Here is a 14,687-nt window from a genome sequence, read left to right on the forward strand (position 1 = left end):
CAGCTTCCCATTTGGCTTCCCTGACCTCAGTGCTTGACCTGGGTCTTCCATGGACCCGTGGAGCCCAGGAAGCAGACAAGAAGTCTTCATTGGCTTTTGGTATCAGATATGTGCTTTGCAAATATTTTCTTCATTTTGTGGCTGTCTTCTCACGTTCTTGATATTGCCCTTGAAACACAAGTTTTAATTTTGATGAAGTTCAGTTTACGTACTTGTTTCCTTTGCTTGCTTTGCACTTTGGTATCATAATCCAAGGTCATGAAGATGTATGCCTGTGTTTTCTTTCTGAAGAGTTTGACCATGTTTGCTCTTACATTTAGGTGTTTGAACCATTTTGAGTCCAATTTGCGCGTGGGTGTGAGGTAGGGGTCTAGCTACATTCTCCTGCATGTGGATATCCGGTGGCTCCAGCACCTGTGTGCTTTTGCTTTTAGGGGAGTGAGCTAGGTGAGGGGCCCAGGCTAGGGCTGTGGGGGAGCCACGTATTATATGTAGTGCATCTGGCAGCTAATTATCCAAAGAAGGTAGACATTTGGGGGGCGGATATATATATATATATATATATAAAAGATGATTTTCAGGCATTTGGAGCTAATTTCTTATCCCCAAGGTTATATGAAGCAAGAATTCTAAAGCTGTTTCACAGGAGGAGCCTTGCTGGTACCTAGGAGTTTGGGGGTTTTTTGTTTCTTAGATTTATGGAACAGAAATCATGCTTATAGTCCATAATCGATGAGCCCACGTTAGCAGTATAGCACCTTAGTGTAAACAAACATGCTCTTGGGGGTTCTCCCCATTCTGAGGCTGGCTCACACAAAGAACTTTCTAGTTGTTTTTCATGTAAAGGAAAAAAACAGTCTGTTCACTTTTTCTTGCTCCCTCCACTGCTCAAGGAACAGGAAGGTACACTGCAGTTAAATTTAGCCAAATAGCGGTACGCAGTGTATGAATAAAACAACTTTTTTGCCAAATTGTTAGGAGAGCATAAAATCAAACCTGTAAACGCCCGTCCCCACTGGGAAGGTGGGCGGCTCTGGGGACATGTTCTCCTGAGAGCAGTTGAGAATTGATCCCAGGAAGGGTTTGCCAAATGTGAATGGAACAACTTGTTGTTTAAACAAGATTGGTGTGGGAGGAAGGATCCTGGTATGCGGAGTTTGTGCGAAGAAATGACGGCTCAGGACGGGAACTCTGACTTCTGGGTCCCAAAGGCAGGCACCTGAAGGGCTGGTGGGGCCCGGGGGAGCGAGTGCTCCCAGGACTGATGATATGAAAACATCACTTCCACAGGATGGCGGGGCGAGGGGGGAGGGTGGGCGGTGTTCACCAGCGTTGAGAGAATCCAGGACCGAATCAGCCCAGTAAATAGTCACGTGATTGTCACCATTCTGGAGCATATGAATTCCTGAGAAGGCTCTGGGTAATTCCCTATTAAGATGAACACTCTTGAGGCTCAGAGAGGTTAGTACTCTTCCCCAGGTCACACAGCAGGGCTGGGACTTGAAGCCAGACTGTCAGGACTCCAAGCCTGTGATGGGTCACTGTGCTGAACCACCAACCATGATGAACCACCGAGCACAGGGCTTCAGGGTCACATGGGAAAATCAGCAGTGGTGTCCAGCTGGGAAGGGGAAAGCAGCCCAAGTTGGAAGCTGAGGTCTGTGTCAGCAAGAAAGGGGTAAAGTGGGTGATTCCAGAGGAGTCCCAGAGGAGTGGTGCTCTAAGGCTCACTTTCCCAAGAGTGGCATTGGGGTGTTGGGCTCCACTCGTCTCCAGAGGCCTGAGGATCCTGTCACACCATGCACTGGCCCAGGTTTTGCTCCCGGCCAGCCTCGGTGCCCTGCCCGGTGCTCTGCTGCAGAGCCAAGCCCCTTGCCTCCTACCCTGCTGCCTTTCAGGAGAGCCAAGGAAATGAGTTTTTCTGCGTGCTGAGATAGAGTATAAATGTTCTTTGGTCCTAAGAGGATTAAGCCTCGCTCTGGGGAATGGCTCTAACGCACAAGGACAGCGTTGAGTAGAGGGGGAAACAAGCATATGAGGAAAGAGGAAGCTGGGTGGGAGGCCAGAACACAGAGCTTTCCCTGCAGTCTTGTGCCCAAGGAGGTGGGCATGTCTCCCCAGGCTTCCTAGCAACCCAAGTAAAGAGGGAAATGAGATCACTTAATTCACACTGTGCCCACGACGGGGCCGAGGAGCCCGTGTGGCTGCGAGGTGTTGCTGCTGTCCTTGCCCACCTGGCTCTGCGTGTGTGGTGTGCGCTCTTGTGTCACCTTCCCTGGGGCCCAGCCTGCCCCTCTCCATTCAGGAGCTCCGTGACTCATGACTGCTTCCTCTGCGTCGTCTTCTAATTTTTATAAAACGTTAGTTTAAAATTTTCAGTGGGCCTCACCCGGTTGCAGTTGCTAAGCTCGCGTGTGCGGGTTTGGGGCCAGCGGCGGGTGGGGGTGCTGCTGTTCCTGAGGCTGACCTCTGATTTCCTCTCCAGGCTGTCTGCCTCTTCCCCGGGCCGGCCCCACGGCAGGCATTGCCAAGTCCAAGGGGAAGTGGCGATTCTCCTCAGTTGAAGGGGGCCGTGCCTGGAGAGGTGGACACTGTCGCCAGCCGCACAGCGTGGGCCTGGCCGCTCTCCCTCCACGTACGGTGCTCAAAGCTGACCTCTCAACCTAACCAACTTCCCCACTGGGGATTTTTCTATTAGATGCTTTTTATTTGATGGAATAAATATGACTTTGTGATGGGTTCTAGTGTTTCCCTGTGAACTGGGCTTTGAGCCTGGAACACTTTAGAAGTCATTACGTTTTAAGAAAAAAAGTTAGAGAGGAGAAGAACGGGGAGGGGCTATCCCACCAGCTGTCGTGCTTGGGAAAATCACTTCCCGGCCACTCTGGGGCCCGAGGGCAGCACGCTTGGCCGCTGGCCTGCCGGATAGCAAGCCTGTTAAAGGGTCTTTAGAATCACTTTTCTTTTTGGTTTTAGGGCCACATGAGAAACGGAGTTAGCTGAAAGCCTTGGGCTGCTTCCCTCTCCCATCCCAGCTTTGGTGGCTGTCGTAGCTAAGAAACAGGGCACTATTTTGTTTTTATGGGCACGGGGCCCAGGCAGCATGGTCAGAAGAAGGAGCCTGGGTCTGCCAGGCTCTTTCCGGGGCCTTTCAGGAGGAAGGATGGTGTCTGCCCCTCAGGGGGCGCCGAAGGAGTCCGGGGAGGAGTCAGCCCCCGGGTCCATAAGCAGGAAACACCGGGGCGCGCGGTGCGCAGGGCAGCGTTGTTCACGGCTGTCGTGCGTTCACGGGTCACTTGGGCATCTATCTGCCTTGCTGCTTCCTGTCCTTCGGGTGGGAAGGCCCTTCCAGGCACCAAAAAAGAGTGCGGGGTGTCCTCAGCCTGGTCAGGGACCCGCCTCTCCAAGGGCTTCCCTGGCCCTGTTGTATCCCTGTCCCTGACCTGCCGCATCCCAGACTGTTCTTGCCCTCAGTCCCCTAGACAGCGCCACAGCCCCCTGCTGGGCGCGAGGCCCCGTAAGTGCTCCCGGGGGAAGCGGTTGGGGTAGGAGAGCCCCGCTGTTGGTGGCTTGACTGCAGCCTGCTGGGGTTCCTGCAGAGTCCTGTCGGCCCTACGTGAGCCAGGAACACACGCTGACGGCACACAGGCCGGCAAGTGGGCGTGCAAAGCTTGCCTCCGCCAGACTCTTCTGGCAACCATCCCTTCTTTTCTCATCTTTATTTCATTTTATTTGTCTCAAACATCCCCTTCTGTTGTTGCCATGGGCACATTTTTAGAACTTGAGAAGTACTCACATGGAAACCCCCCCACGCCACGGGCAGGTAGGGCCTTTTCCGGGAGTCCTGGAGGGTCTGCGCCGCCCCTGCCCTCCTCGCCCCTCCCCAGGGCTGGCCCAGGACGCACAGAGAAAGCCCAGGAGCCAGGCCCGTGTCACAAGCCCCACATCCCGGTGGCCGGGTCCTTCGGGCCGAGAGGGCACAGTTTCCAATGTCCGACCGCTCGGAAAAAGGCCGTGTTGTGGAGAACGGACTCTGCGCGTCTGGCTTGTAGCCTTTGGGGCGACTGCTGGTGTTTGCACGCACACGAACCCCAGCAGCTGCTCTCCCGTCTGGGACGTGGCTCTCGTGGTGGCAAAGCCCACGTCCTAGAGAGCAGCAGTGGCCTTGAGAGTGCCGCACGGGTCGTTCACCGTTCCGTGTCGGTCACGCCACTTGCAAGGATGGTTTCGCACGTTGCCGGCGTGTTGTCCACACCACGAATGAGCTGAATGATAAATGAACCTCAGCGCAGGAACAGGAGGTGAGCAAGGAGGTGTTCGGAGGGGCCGCTCTGGAAAGCTATTCCAGGCTCGCCTAGGTTGCCCAGAGCTTCTGCCAAAGGATGTGGAACACACTCCCCCCCCAGGCTAATTGAAAGCCCAAGGAAACAGACATATGGTAACTGGTAAACACCCTACACACTCAGAGTATTTTCTAGGAAAAATAGTTGGTAGGGAGCTCTGGGCGGAGAATCCTCACTGTTCTCTCCTCCGTCCTCTATCGATGAGGCCTGTTGTCCTGACCATCTCTCCAGTTACTGTTTAGAAGGGACACTACGGTGTCATGTCTGTCCCCCCTGCCCCCCCATCTGTCCACAGCTGGTGGTGACCAGCTGTGAGAGATCCACCACACTGAACAGCCGTGTTGGCCAGGCCTGGCCCTTGGTCTTGTCCCTGTGGCCCTGAGCTGGCCGAAGCACACTCTGGGCTCCTCCCTCCTTCCAGGCCTGCACGTCCGTGACACCAGAGGCCTGTGGGCTCAGGGTGCAGAGCGGCTGTGACCTGTACCGGAGGTCACACATAGGTTGCTTCCTGTCACGATGGTCTCGGAAAGCCTGTGTCGGGGGAGTCCAGAGGGTGATGCTTTTAGGGGCAGAGGTCAAGAGCCAAGCTGGACCAGGTTTCTTATCAGCCAGGCCCACAGGTGTATGTTGGGTCTTAGGGCACTTTGTGGAATGACCTCGTGTCCCCAAGAGTGGCTTGAGGAATGGGGACCAGGCACTCGCAGCTTGCTCACCGTTCTCTGGTGTTCTGACTTGTTTGGATGCTTGCTTTTAGTCTCCGTGGTTCTCAGGCTCGAGGGGCAACCAGCAGAAAGAGGGACTTGAACGGACCCTGGTGAGGTCCCAGCTTGGAAGGTACCCAAGAGGGGGAGGGGGTTATTCTTCCTTTGGTGCCACAAGATCATGTTGGATGACACTTACCACCCTGACATGCCTCTCTGGGGCCACAAAATCCAGAGTGACCCCAAAGGGAAGGGTCCATCCCTGCTGTGTCCCAGATGAGGATTCTTGATTTGGGGACCACGTGTAATTGACAAATGGCCAGTGTTGCGGTGGAGGGGGGATCTTAAAGGCCTGCCCATCTCCTAAGCTGGGATCACCTGTCTGTCATCAGACTAGATGCGGCCGGGGCCAGGGTCTGTGGCTCTGTCCAGTGCCCAAGGCATGCTGGGATGGTTAGGGGGTGAATTGTGACCTCATCCAGATGGGGAGCCAGTGGGTCCTTGAGCCTGGGGGTCGGCTGTTCCCAAGCCTAGTGTCTGCGCAGACCACATCCCTCCATCCCATCCTCCCTCCCTCCGCGCTCCAGGACCACCCACGTGAGACTGGCCTTCGGAGAAACCCGGAACAGGAGTCCGGTCTTACCACAAACAGAAGTAGAACCTGGCATCCTTGGCTGCTTCGCTGTGGAAATGTGTCCCGCAGTGGCCTGCTTGGTCTTCTGTTTTGTCCCTGTGCCCCTGAGCAGGTTGAACCTCGGTCCCCTGAGCCCGTCCCTCCCCCGAGACCTGGGGGGAAGCGCTTCCTCCTCCTTCCTGCTTCTTTCGGCCCCGTCGGTCAGGAGGCGCTAAGTGGATGGTGTTCAGCCCACCCCCAGTGGAAAGCACCTGTTTCGGGAGCTTCTTCAGGGCAAAGGGATTCGCCGGAAGCACGAGGCTCCCTGGGGACTGGTAGGGTGACGGGCACAAACCGTCAAAGCCAGGAGCCGCTCTGGAGAGGGTGCGTTGAGTGCGGTATCTGTGCTACCGAACAGCTCCCTCCCCCCGCCCGGGGCTGCGCGTGAGTGTCCACGGGAATGATTTCAAGCAAGTGATCAACGGTTCTTGGTTGTGTTTTGAAGCTCTGCTGGAAAAAGGAGAGTTTTCTGTCCCTTTTCTATGTTTCTGTCCCCGGTGTGGTGTGGACACTATATAGTTCAGGCTGCTGGGCCAGTTTCCCCGGGTTGCTCTAAGGAACCAGTTAAACCAGCCACAATGCTTGTCTTTCTGGAGGTACAGAGTTCTCCTTTTCTTTGTAGACACCTGCTTGTGTTCCGGAAGTCAGCTCACGCATGTGCCCTGGGCTGACGGCGATCCCCCGGCAAGCCTGGCGGGGGGAGGGGGCAATGGCCCAGGAGCCTGGGAGCCTCCTGCTTGGCCGGCTTTCCGTCCAGCTGTTACCTGAGCCACAGAGGAGGTGGCCTGAAGCCACCCCACTGCGAGCGCCACGACTCGTTAAGACCCATGTTTTATTTAAGAAGCGAATTTCCTTATCCTGGGGCCATCTCTCAACTGAACCGCCAACTCACTCAGAGACACTAAAATCAGAGGTGAGGAGTGGCTTAAACCCCGGCCCCTCCGTGGGACACAGCCAGCCCTGTGAGGAGTCCCCTTAGTGGCGGTCACCAGTGTGCTCAGAGGGCCTGGTGAGGCCGGGTCTTCCCACACTCACTTTATTGAGAGAGAACCCAGGCCCGTGCCAGTCAACCCGCTAACATGTGCGATGCAGTGGTTACGTGTGTTCACAGCTCGGTGGCAGACCACGGCCTCGAGGGACCCGACTGCTTCCGAGGTGCTGGTGCTCCCAGGGCACCGGGTCTGCGCTGAGCTCCCCTCCTTCCCGGCCGTGCTACTCATCCCTAGAGAGACTTGGGCCGGTGCCTGGAGTGGCTGGGGTTCCGCACGGGATGGCACGGCCATTGCCACATTCTTATCTTAGAAAGTACTTCACTCCTTTTTATTCCCCGGTACCATTTTTAAGCCAGGTTCTTCTCTTTTGTTCTTGACTCCTGTTTTTCCAGCACCTGGCCTGGGGCTCACCCTTGCTCAGGGTTGAGTTAAATAATTTTCTGCCTGGCAGGGTCCTCCATGGCCTTGGCGCCGTGACACTGGCGCTCAGGGCAGCAGGGCCCATGCTCCGCCTGCAGGCCGCTGCTCGCCCGCCGGGTGCTGCCTGGACCCTGTCGCCCTCCAGGGTCCCGGTGCCCGTGGAGTGAAAGGTTGAACAGCTTCCTTCCAGGCAGGGGCAGCGACCTGACGCAAGGCTCCTAGGGCCCCGACCATAAGGCTTAGCATCAGGTGGGGGTTCTGGGGTGTGCCGAGGGAGAAGTCCAAGAGCTGGGGGCTCACCAGAAAGTGAGAAGATAGGAATGCTGTTTCAAGAGGCCACACCAGGGTCTCCACGCCCGGTGGCCTGGCCCTTCCCTGGGGGAGGAGAAAGGTGTCTTGGTCTTCACACAGGGGCGCCTGTGATTATGAATCCTGTGACTGACATGCCCACAGCTCAGCCCTGCTTGGGGCGCTGACCCCGCACAAGTCGTCTGGGTCTTAAAAAAACAGACTTGTTCCATCCTGGGAAGGCCTAGGGCCAAGCTTCCAAGTTTCTGCACCATCCGCGTGGGTCACGTCCGTGCTGCTGTCTTTGTCGGGTCGCAGGCACCCACACTTACACACATATACACACACACTCACACCCGGCCTTGCCCTCCTGAGCACAACAGTCTGCTTGCACCGCACAGCAGATGACTCCGGGGCCTCTGGCTCACAGTTCTGAGCTCGGCCGCGGCAGGACAGTCTGCAGCGGCCCCCACCCCACCCCCATCAGCTGGGCCGCCAGGGGCTTTGCTCAGGGGTCCTTCCTCCCAGGTGCCTCACACCGGAGTGCACAGAGGCTCCAGCGCAAGCGTGGACAGCCCAATGGCCTCACCGTGGGAGCGACGTTGCATCGGTTCTGCCACATGATGTGGCTCTGAGCAAAGTCCGAAGCCAGCCCATTTCCGGGGCTGGGGAAGTGCCCTCCACCTTGTGGGGGCACCAAGGTCATGTTAGGAGGGGGCCCTGGGCGGTCACGGAACAGTGCCGGGCGCAGCTGAGGCCCTCCACAGTGAAGGAGGTGGGCGCAAACCAAGGCACCCGCCACGGAGCCCCGCAGAGCAGCCCTAGAGTGACGGAGGAGGTCGTGGGACCCCTGGTCACGGGCCTGGAGGGGGTGGCATGGGAGGTCCAGCTGCACACTGAGATCTAATTCTGGGTTGTGGGCCTTTTCTTCCCTCCCCTGGGGCCTCCCTATGTCTCCCATCTCCCTTCTGACCTTCGCCTTCCTTTCCGGCTTCTAGAGGGGATTGGGCTCGCTCAAGTGTGGCAGGCAGATACCAACCAGCCTTGCCGGGGGCTCGTGATCAACCGGGACTCGGAAGCTGAAAGTGCTGAGATCCATTAGTGATGTCTGCCGTGAGTGTGGGAAGGGAAGAGTGCGCGTGTGTGCGAATCCCTGGGGCCGGGCAGCTGTACTTTCTCCTTCTGGTGCTGACTCGCCAAGGCGCGTAACGGCGACTCCATTCTAGCCTGAGCTGAACTGTGAGATGTGCTGATTTAACTTCTATGCTAGAAAAGTTGTCTTCCACAGTTGGCCCTGATTAAAGCTCACTTTGTGTTCTGATCGTGAAGCAGCCCGAGGAAAAGCTGTTTCTTCCATTAGGCAGACTCCCTGTGCCTTTGGAGCTCCCGGGGGGAGCGGCGGCGTCTCGTTCCTCTGCGGGCCCCGAGAACGGCACCAGGCCTGCATGCCAGAGCCTGTCGAAGGTATGCACTTGGAAAGAAGTGAGGCCAGACCCTGCTCTGGGGGGTCCACGTCGGAGAGTCGCCTCCGCCCACGAAAGCCGCCACGTGGGCTGGGAGCTGGGAGCTGCTGTTGGTTCCCTGGAACCGACTTGACTTAGGCGTCAGCTAGGACGCGTGCTGCGTGCGGATGTGAAGCCAGACACTGCTCTTGGTCTTCGGCCCTCAGATCATGAGTGTTCGTTCCTCCGCCACCACCGTCCTTCCAGCCAAGCAGGCCTCCCCTGGCAGAACTGTCCGGGGATAAGATGAGACTCGAAAAGAGACAATCTGAAAAAAAAAAGATCGGGTTCTGTTTGCGGTGGGGGCCACGTATCTGCACATCGCCGTGTTCTCAAAATCATCCCACGGCCTGTGCAGGATGGGGACACTGAGAAACACACGTTTGCCTGACAAAAAGGCAGGCAGTGACATGGACACAAAGATGAGGTTTCTAACAGTAACCATGTTTTTTAAACCTGGAAATAGCGCCACACTTAGCAACACACATTTTATTGCGGTTGCGGCCTTGAAGCCGCTCACCCTCGTCTTCTCCCATGTTCCTTGTCGTGAAAGGCAAGGGTAGCTGCCGTGGGCGTGGATGCTGTCCCCGGGCCTCCGGACACAGGGACAGTCACCATGCCTTTGCTGGCTTTCCAGACCTACCTCTTAAATGCAGGTGCCCCCCAATTAAAAAGTCACTTCCTGCAACCCTGCACAAACCAGCCCATATTGGCTGGGCTTAGCGGTCCCGATTTCTAGAAGGCCAGACACAGAATCAGATCTAGGGTCTGATAAGGGGACTAATCATAGGCTTGCATTTCCACAATCTAGAGCCGAAACTCATGACTGGGGCCAAACTGGGGACCGGATGCTGACCTCGGGTCATAAATGAAACTGTATCCGAGACTCGGCATTCAGTTTGCAGACGCGGCTGTGCCGGGTGGGGTCCAGCATCTACCCCAGTGCACGGATTTCCAGAACCGCACCTGGGGGAGCTTGTGTCGAAGAGACAGGTCTCCCATGCTTGTAAACACGGTTTTATCCACGTAGTGAAAACCGTCCTACACTGTCAGCTACGGGGTTTCGACCACAACAACTGTCATGCGGTTGGCTGGAGCTTGTTCAGAAGGTAGGTCTGGAAGGCCAGACTCAGGTCTGCACTTACAGCCTCTCCAGCCGCGACCACTTCAGGAGGGTCTGACCATGTCGCCCACCCCCTGCCCCAAGAACAGACCTGAGTGTCCTTTCCCAGCCATTCCGGACCTCTGGGACTTTGTGGCTGTGTGTCCTCTCCCACCTCAAACACCTGCCCGTGAGGCTGGGAGCCCCATGTGCTACCTTCTGCCTTCCAGACCACCTTGCAAGTTCTGGGAGCTGATGACCCCATTCGATGGGCTCTGGGGCCTCTGGCTAAGCGTGCAGGGCAGTGCATTTTGTCTCGGATTTCTAAGGCCTACGTTGGATCTCCCGGTTCTTTCCAGGTGCTTATTCCAGCGTCAGCTGCCGGGACAGCTGGTGCCGGCCCAGAGAATCCCAGCAACGGCCTTCAGGCCCCAGAGGCTCCCAGCTGGGTTCCACCTGCGAGGCCTGGAGCAGCAGTGAAGATCTTGGTGCGAATCCGTGCTGCTTGGCAGGCCCTTTCCCCCCTCGGTCATCCCAGCACACTTGGCTAGTCCCTGCTAGGTGAGCAGGGGGTGACCTGAGCAGATGGAGTGGTCGCTGGTGACTGTCATCCGTGATCCTGGCCAGCCCAGCACAGGTGTTTAAGGGCTGCGGTGTAGGGATGCTTTGGCAGAATCTGGTCAGTTGTCAGGACAGGCCTCTCCTGCTGGTCGAACATGTTTATTGTGGCCACTTTACTTTGGGGTAGAACTGCTTCGTTTCTGAAATCTTGAAACAGCCAAATCAAGAAAGCCTCCGGCAGTTTGGTTCTTAACAAGCAATAGAAACCAACTCAGATCTGCAAAAACGAGGCAGAGTTCTGTAAGAAGCCTGTCAGCTGAACCTCACACGGTGTCCGGGAAAGCCAGAAAATGGGTCTCTCAAACACCACGGGGCCGCGTCGTGTGACGGGATCAGCCCGTTTCCCCCTCGGTCACTCTGCTTAGGGAAGCCTATCCCGTTAGGCCAGCTGGAGCCCTGTCAGCCTGTGTCGCCCGGGGAAGAAGCCACTCCTGAGAAATCTGGTGCTATTTGGAGAAGGTGACATTGAGGCCGGTTGACCAGAGAGCTGCCGGTGTCCTCCCTGGGGACCTCCCTTTCCTCTCTCTGAGTCCATGGGGCCTATGGACTTGTCTTCCCCTGGACCATCGGCCACTCATAGCAGAACTCCAGCAACGCGGCCTGGTGTCCTCTTCGTTTTCCACTGAATGTCTCATTGCACAATTTCTTACGTGCAGCTCCAGCCGTAAGTAATACCGGGCCCAAGGAGGGCCATCGGAGCCGGCCTCGAGCTGAGGCACTGCGTCCCTGATCATGAGCACGTCCCTGCTTGTGCTGAGGCGAGCCTGAAACCAGCAAGTAATTGACACCAGGGGAGCCAGCGTTGCCCTGCAGAGTTAATGCTGGACAAGTTGTTAAAAAGGAATATGCTGATTTGTGTGAGTGTGTGTGTGTGTGTGTGTGTGTGTGTGTGTGTGTGCTGTGTCCAACGGCAGCTGGAATTGTTCTGAAATAGAAGGCAAGATTACAGAAAGGGAGCAGTCGTTTTGACTAGGGGGCCACCAGGACCTCGGCCCCTCCTCATCAGCAGGTGTTTCCTTGGGCTTTGTTGGGTCCCTGGGACTGTACGAGGAGGCTGTCATCGTTCCCTGTTGTTCTTTGGTACGGTCTGTGGTCACCCTTGGCTCTGTCTCCCTGGCTATAAACTGGAAATAAGAGTAACACAGTGGGCTTCTGAATGTCAGTCTTGGGGTTTGAGCAGCGTCTAGTGATTGCTGCCCTAGCTTTTGGTCACAGACTTCAGTTTTTAGTCCATTCTCGTTACAGATTCATCGTACCTGGCTTTCTCCCCCCAGTTCTCCTGGCTGCAGAGGAAATGGGGCACTCCCTCCAGGCCTTGGGGCCGGCCCCGGCCAGGGTAACCCATTTCCCAGAGTCCCTTAAAAGGCTCTTTACAGTAGCACGTCAGCTGCATCCTAATCTACTAAAAATTACTCAAATTGTCGGAAGCACTGAGAGGTGCGTCGGTTGAGGTGAGGCAAGATGGAAAGTCTGTTTACAACTTCACCTCGCTGGCGTTTCCTGGGGTCTTGTGGGAACCTCTGCCCCAACTTCTGTAAGGCTGTAGGGACAGCAGGTGCTGGGTGGGGTGTGGCTTGAATTCCGCCGGATTCTCTGGTGTGCAGGTAGATGAGAGCCTGCTGGGACTGAGGGAGCACGCATGGCACGGTCCCTTTGACAATAGAAGCGAACCTTGGCGACGCCTTGGCTGAGCTTTCAGTCATCCTCCGTACTGGGGTGCGTGCGGCCCCCCATACTTTGTGCAGGACACACGGGAACCTCACCCGCTCCCACCACCCACGCAGCTGTCCCCGCTCAGCACAACCCCTGTACCTCTCCCTTTCCTGCTTTCCCGTATAGGCCTTGCAGCCCGTATCTGAGCCCGGGGCGTCATCTGGGAGTCCCCGGCTCTCGCAGACGAGCCTCAGCTGCAGTCTGCAGGCGCAGCCTCAGCGAGGGCAAAGGGTGGGTTTCGCCAAAGAGGAGGCGACCCAAGCCAGGGAGGGGGGCGATCGCTAGGCAACCTGGAGCTTGTTGCCCAGGTAACGGGATCCCTGCACTGATGCTGTGGATGGACATCTTGTGATGCGGCCCCTCAGCCTCTCCCGATGTCTTGGATGGCTCTAGATGCCTGCCTTGTGCCTGCCCGTCATTTTCCTCTGTGGTTGCTTTTTAATTAACAACTTGGATTTCCCACCATGATCATGAACTCTGCGAACACTGTCTGATTAACACTCTCCCCAGCACCGTTGGACTCAGGTCAGGATGTTCTGCGCCCTGTCGGAGGGGTAGCCTGGGGCAGGTGGGTCAGTCTGCTCCCGCAATCCGAGACCATCGGTCCCCTGAGAGTCCGACGTGGGCTGGGCAGCAGGGTGGACAGCAGCACCAGAATCTGGTGGAAGAAGACGGGCCCTTCGGGATTTGGTCAAAGTCTCACCGTTTCCTTGGCCGAAAGGAAGGGCAGAGGTGGGAACTTTCCTGTGTGCACATCAGGCTGGCACGAGCTGCGGGCTGCCCCCCTTTCAGCTGCTTACTCCGGGGGTCTCTTCCCACCCTGGGCCTCGGGGTCCTCCGCCGTGAAAGGGGATGCGGATGAAATGAGAGGCTGTAGGCCACCATGTGAATTACTGTCCCTCACTTCCCCCTGCAGAGTCAGGGGGCAAAGGTGGTCTCCAGGGGTCCTGACTCAAGATGGCACCCTTGGTGTTTGGGGAAACCCCTCCATTCGCACCCACCCACCTTGACCTCCTGTGGAGCCTGCCTGCCAATAGGCCAAGAAGAACACTGGCAGAGAGCTCACCAGCCCCCCAACAAACAGCCGTGGGGTGGGGGAGCCCCTGGTTTCCCACCTGGTACAGAAGACGTTGCAGGCTCGGCTTCATTTAGCTGCCCTGCTTTGGGGATCGAGGCTCTGGGTTCAGTAGTGGTTTTGTTGTCACTCACAGGCTGGGAGGGACGGATCCCTCGTGAGCCCCAGCTCAGGCTGGAGGGAGAGCTGCCGAGAGGAGACCTGCACCCGGGCCCATTCTGAGACCAGGACAAAAAGCCTTTTCTCTGCTTCTCGTTCAAAGAGAAGATTGTCCCGAGCTGGGGAACGGTGGCGTGGGAGGGCCATCCCGGGGCAGAGGCCGTGCGGGCACCACGGGGACACCCTCCCTGCCTCCACGTCCAGTGCTAGTGGGAACCCAGACATCGCTCCAGGTGGGGATTTCTCTTTCAGCGTCTTCCACGAGCGCGTCCCTGTGTGACCAGCCCTGGTGATCACGTAGGGGCCTCACGTGTGGGGAGCCTCCCACCGGCACCCCGGCGGCCCTTCGGGAGGCCACGTGGCTGAGTGCAGCCTGGGCAGATGGGTCCTGCTGTTGTCGGCTGGAGCCTGTACCCGATGCCTTGTGGTCACACAAAGGTCAACTGGGCCAGAATGTCCCATGCTGCTGGCAGGGGCTCCAGGAGCCCAGTCATGCTCAGTGAGCCAGGCGGCCACCAGAGGCAAAGACAAGTAGATTCTGTGCGGGAAGAAGGAAGCAAAACCGACTGAGCCCGGCCTTGGTGTGACCACTGTCGGAGTTCGTCTTGACCTCTGAGCATAAGGTGCACAGACAGCCCTCTCGCTTCTACTCGCAGCCTGGGACACTACGCATCAGATTGGTCGAGAAAATGGGAGTTGTCCCACCCTGGCCATCTTGGTGCCACAGTCCCTCTGGAGCCACCAAGACTTGCCAGCATATGCGTTTGAAGGGAACGGTTTGTTGGAGGCTCGAGCCTCCGTAAGCAGCTGCACTGGTCCGCATGGAACACTTGGGCAGCGTGGAGGGAGGACTCCCTTGCCCTGTGCTCCCTTCACCCCCTCCCAAACTGTAGGGGCAAGTGTCCTGTCTCTGTTGGGCAGCGTCAGGACCCAGGACCGCTCTGACTGGTCCTGGGACCTGAGGAGTGAGCTCGCTGTGCGGTCCTGTGAGAGATTATTTGCTCTCCCAAGTCCCCAGCGAGCTGCTGGGACGGACGGATGGACGGACGGACACACACACACACACACGCGCCAGGTGAAGAGGGTCCTGAGCTGAGC

General features: G+C 57.2%; 1 protein-coding gene across 8 annotated transcripts in view; it reads left to right on the forward strand.

The window, feature by feature from the left end:
* Positions 1 to 14,687, forward strand: part of CTBP2 (C-terminal binding protein 2) — a 158,003-nt gene that overhangs the window by 129,638 nt on the left and 13,678 nt on the right. The gene's annotated exons all lie outside the window — the stretch shown is intronic.

Source organism: Ursus arctos, unplaced genomic scaffold (genome assembly GCF_023065955.2).
Source record: "Ursus arctos isolate Adak ecotype North America unplaced genomic scaffold, UrsArc2.0 scaffold_7, whole genome shotgun sequence".
Lineage (NCBI taxonomy): Eukaryota > Metazoa > Chordata > Mammalia > Carnivora > Ursidae > Ursus > Ursus arctos.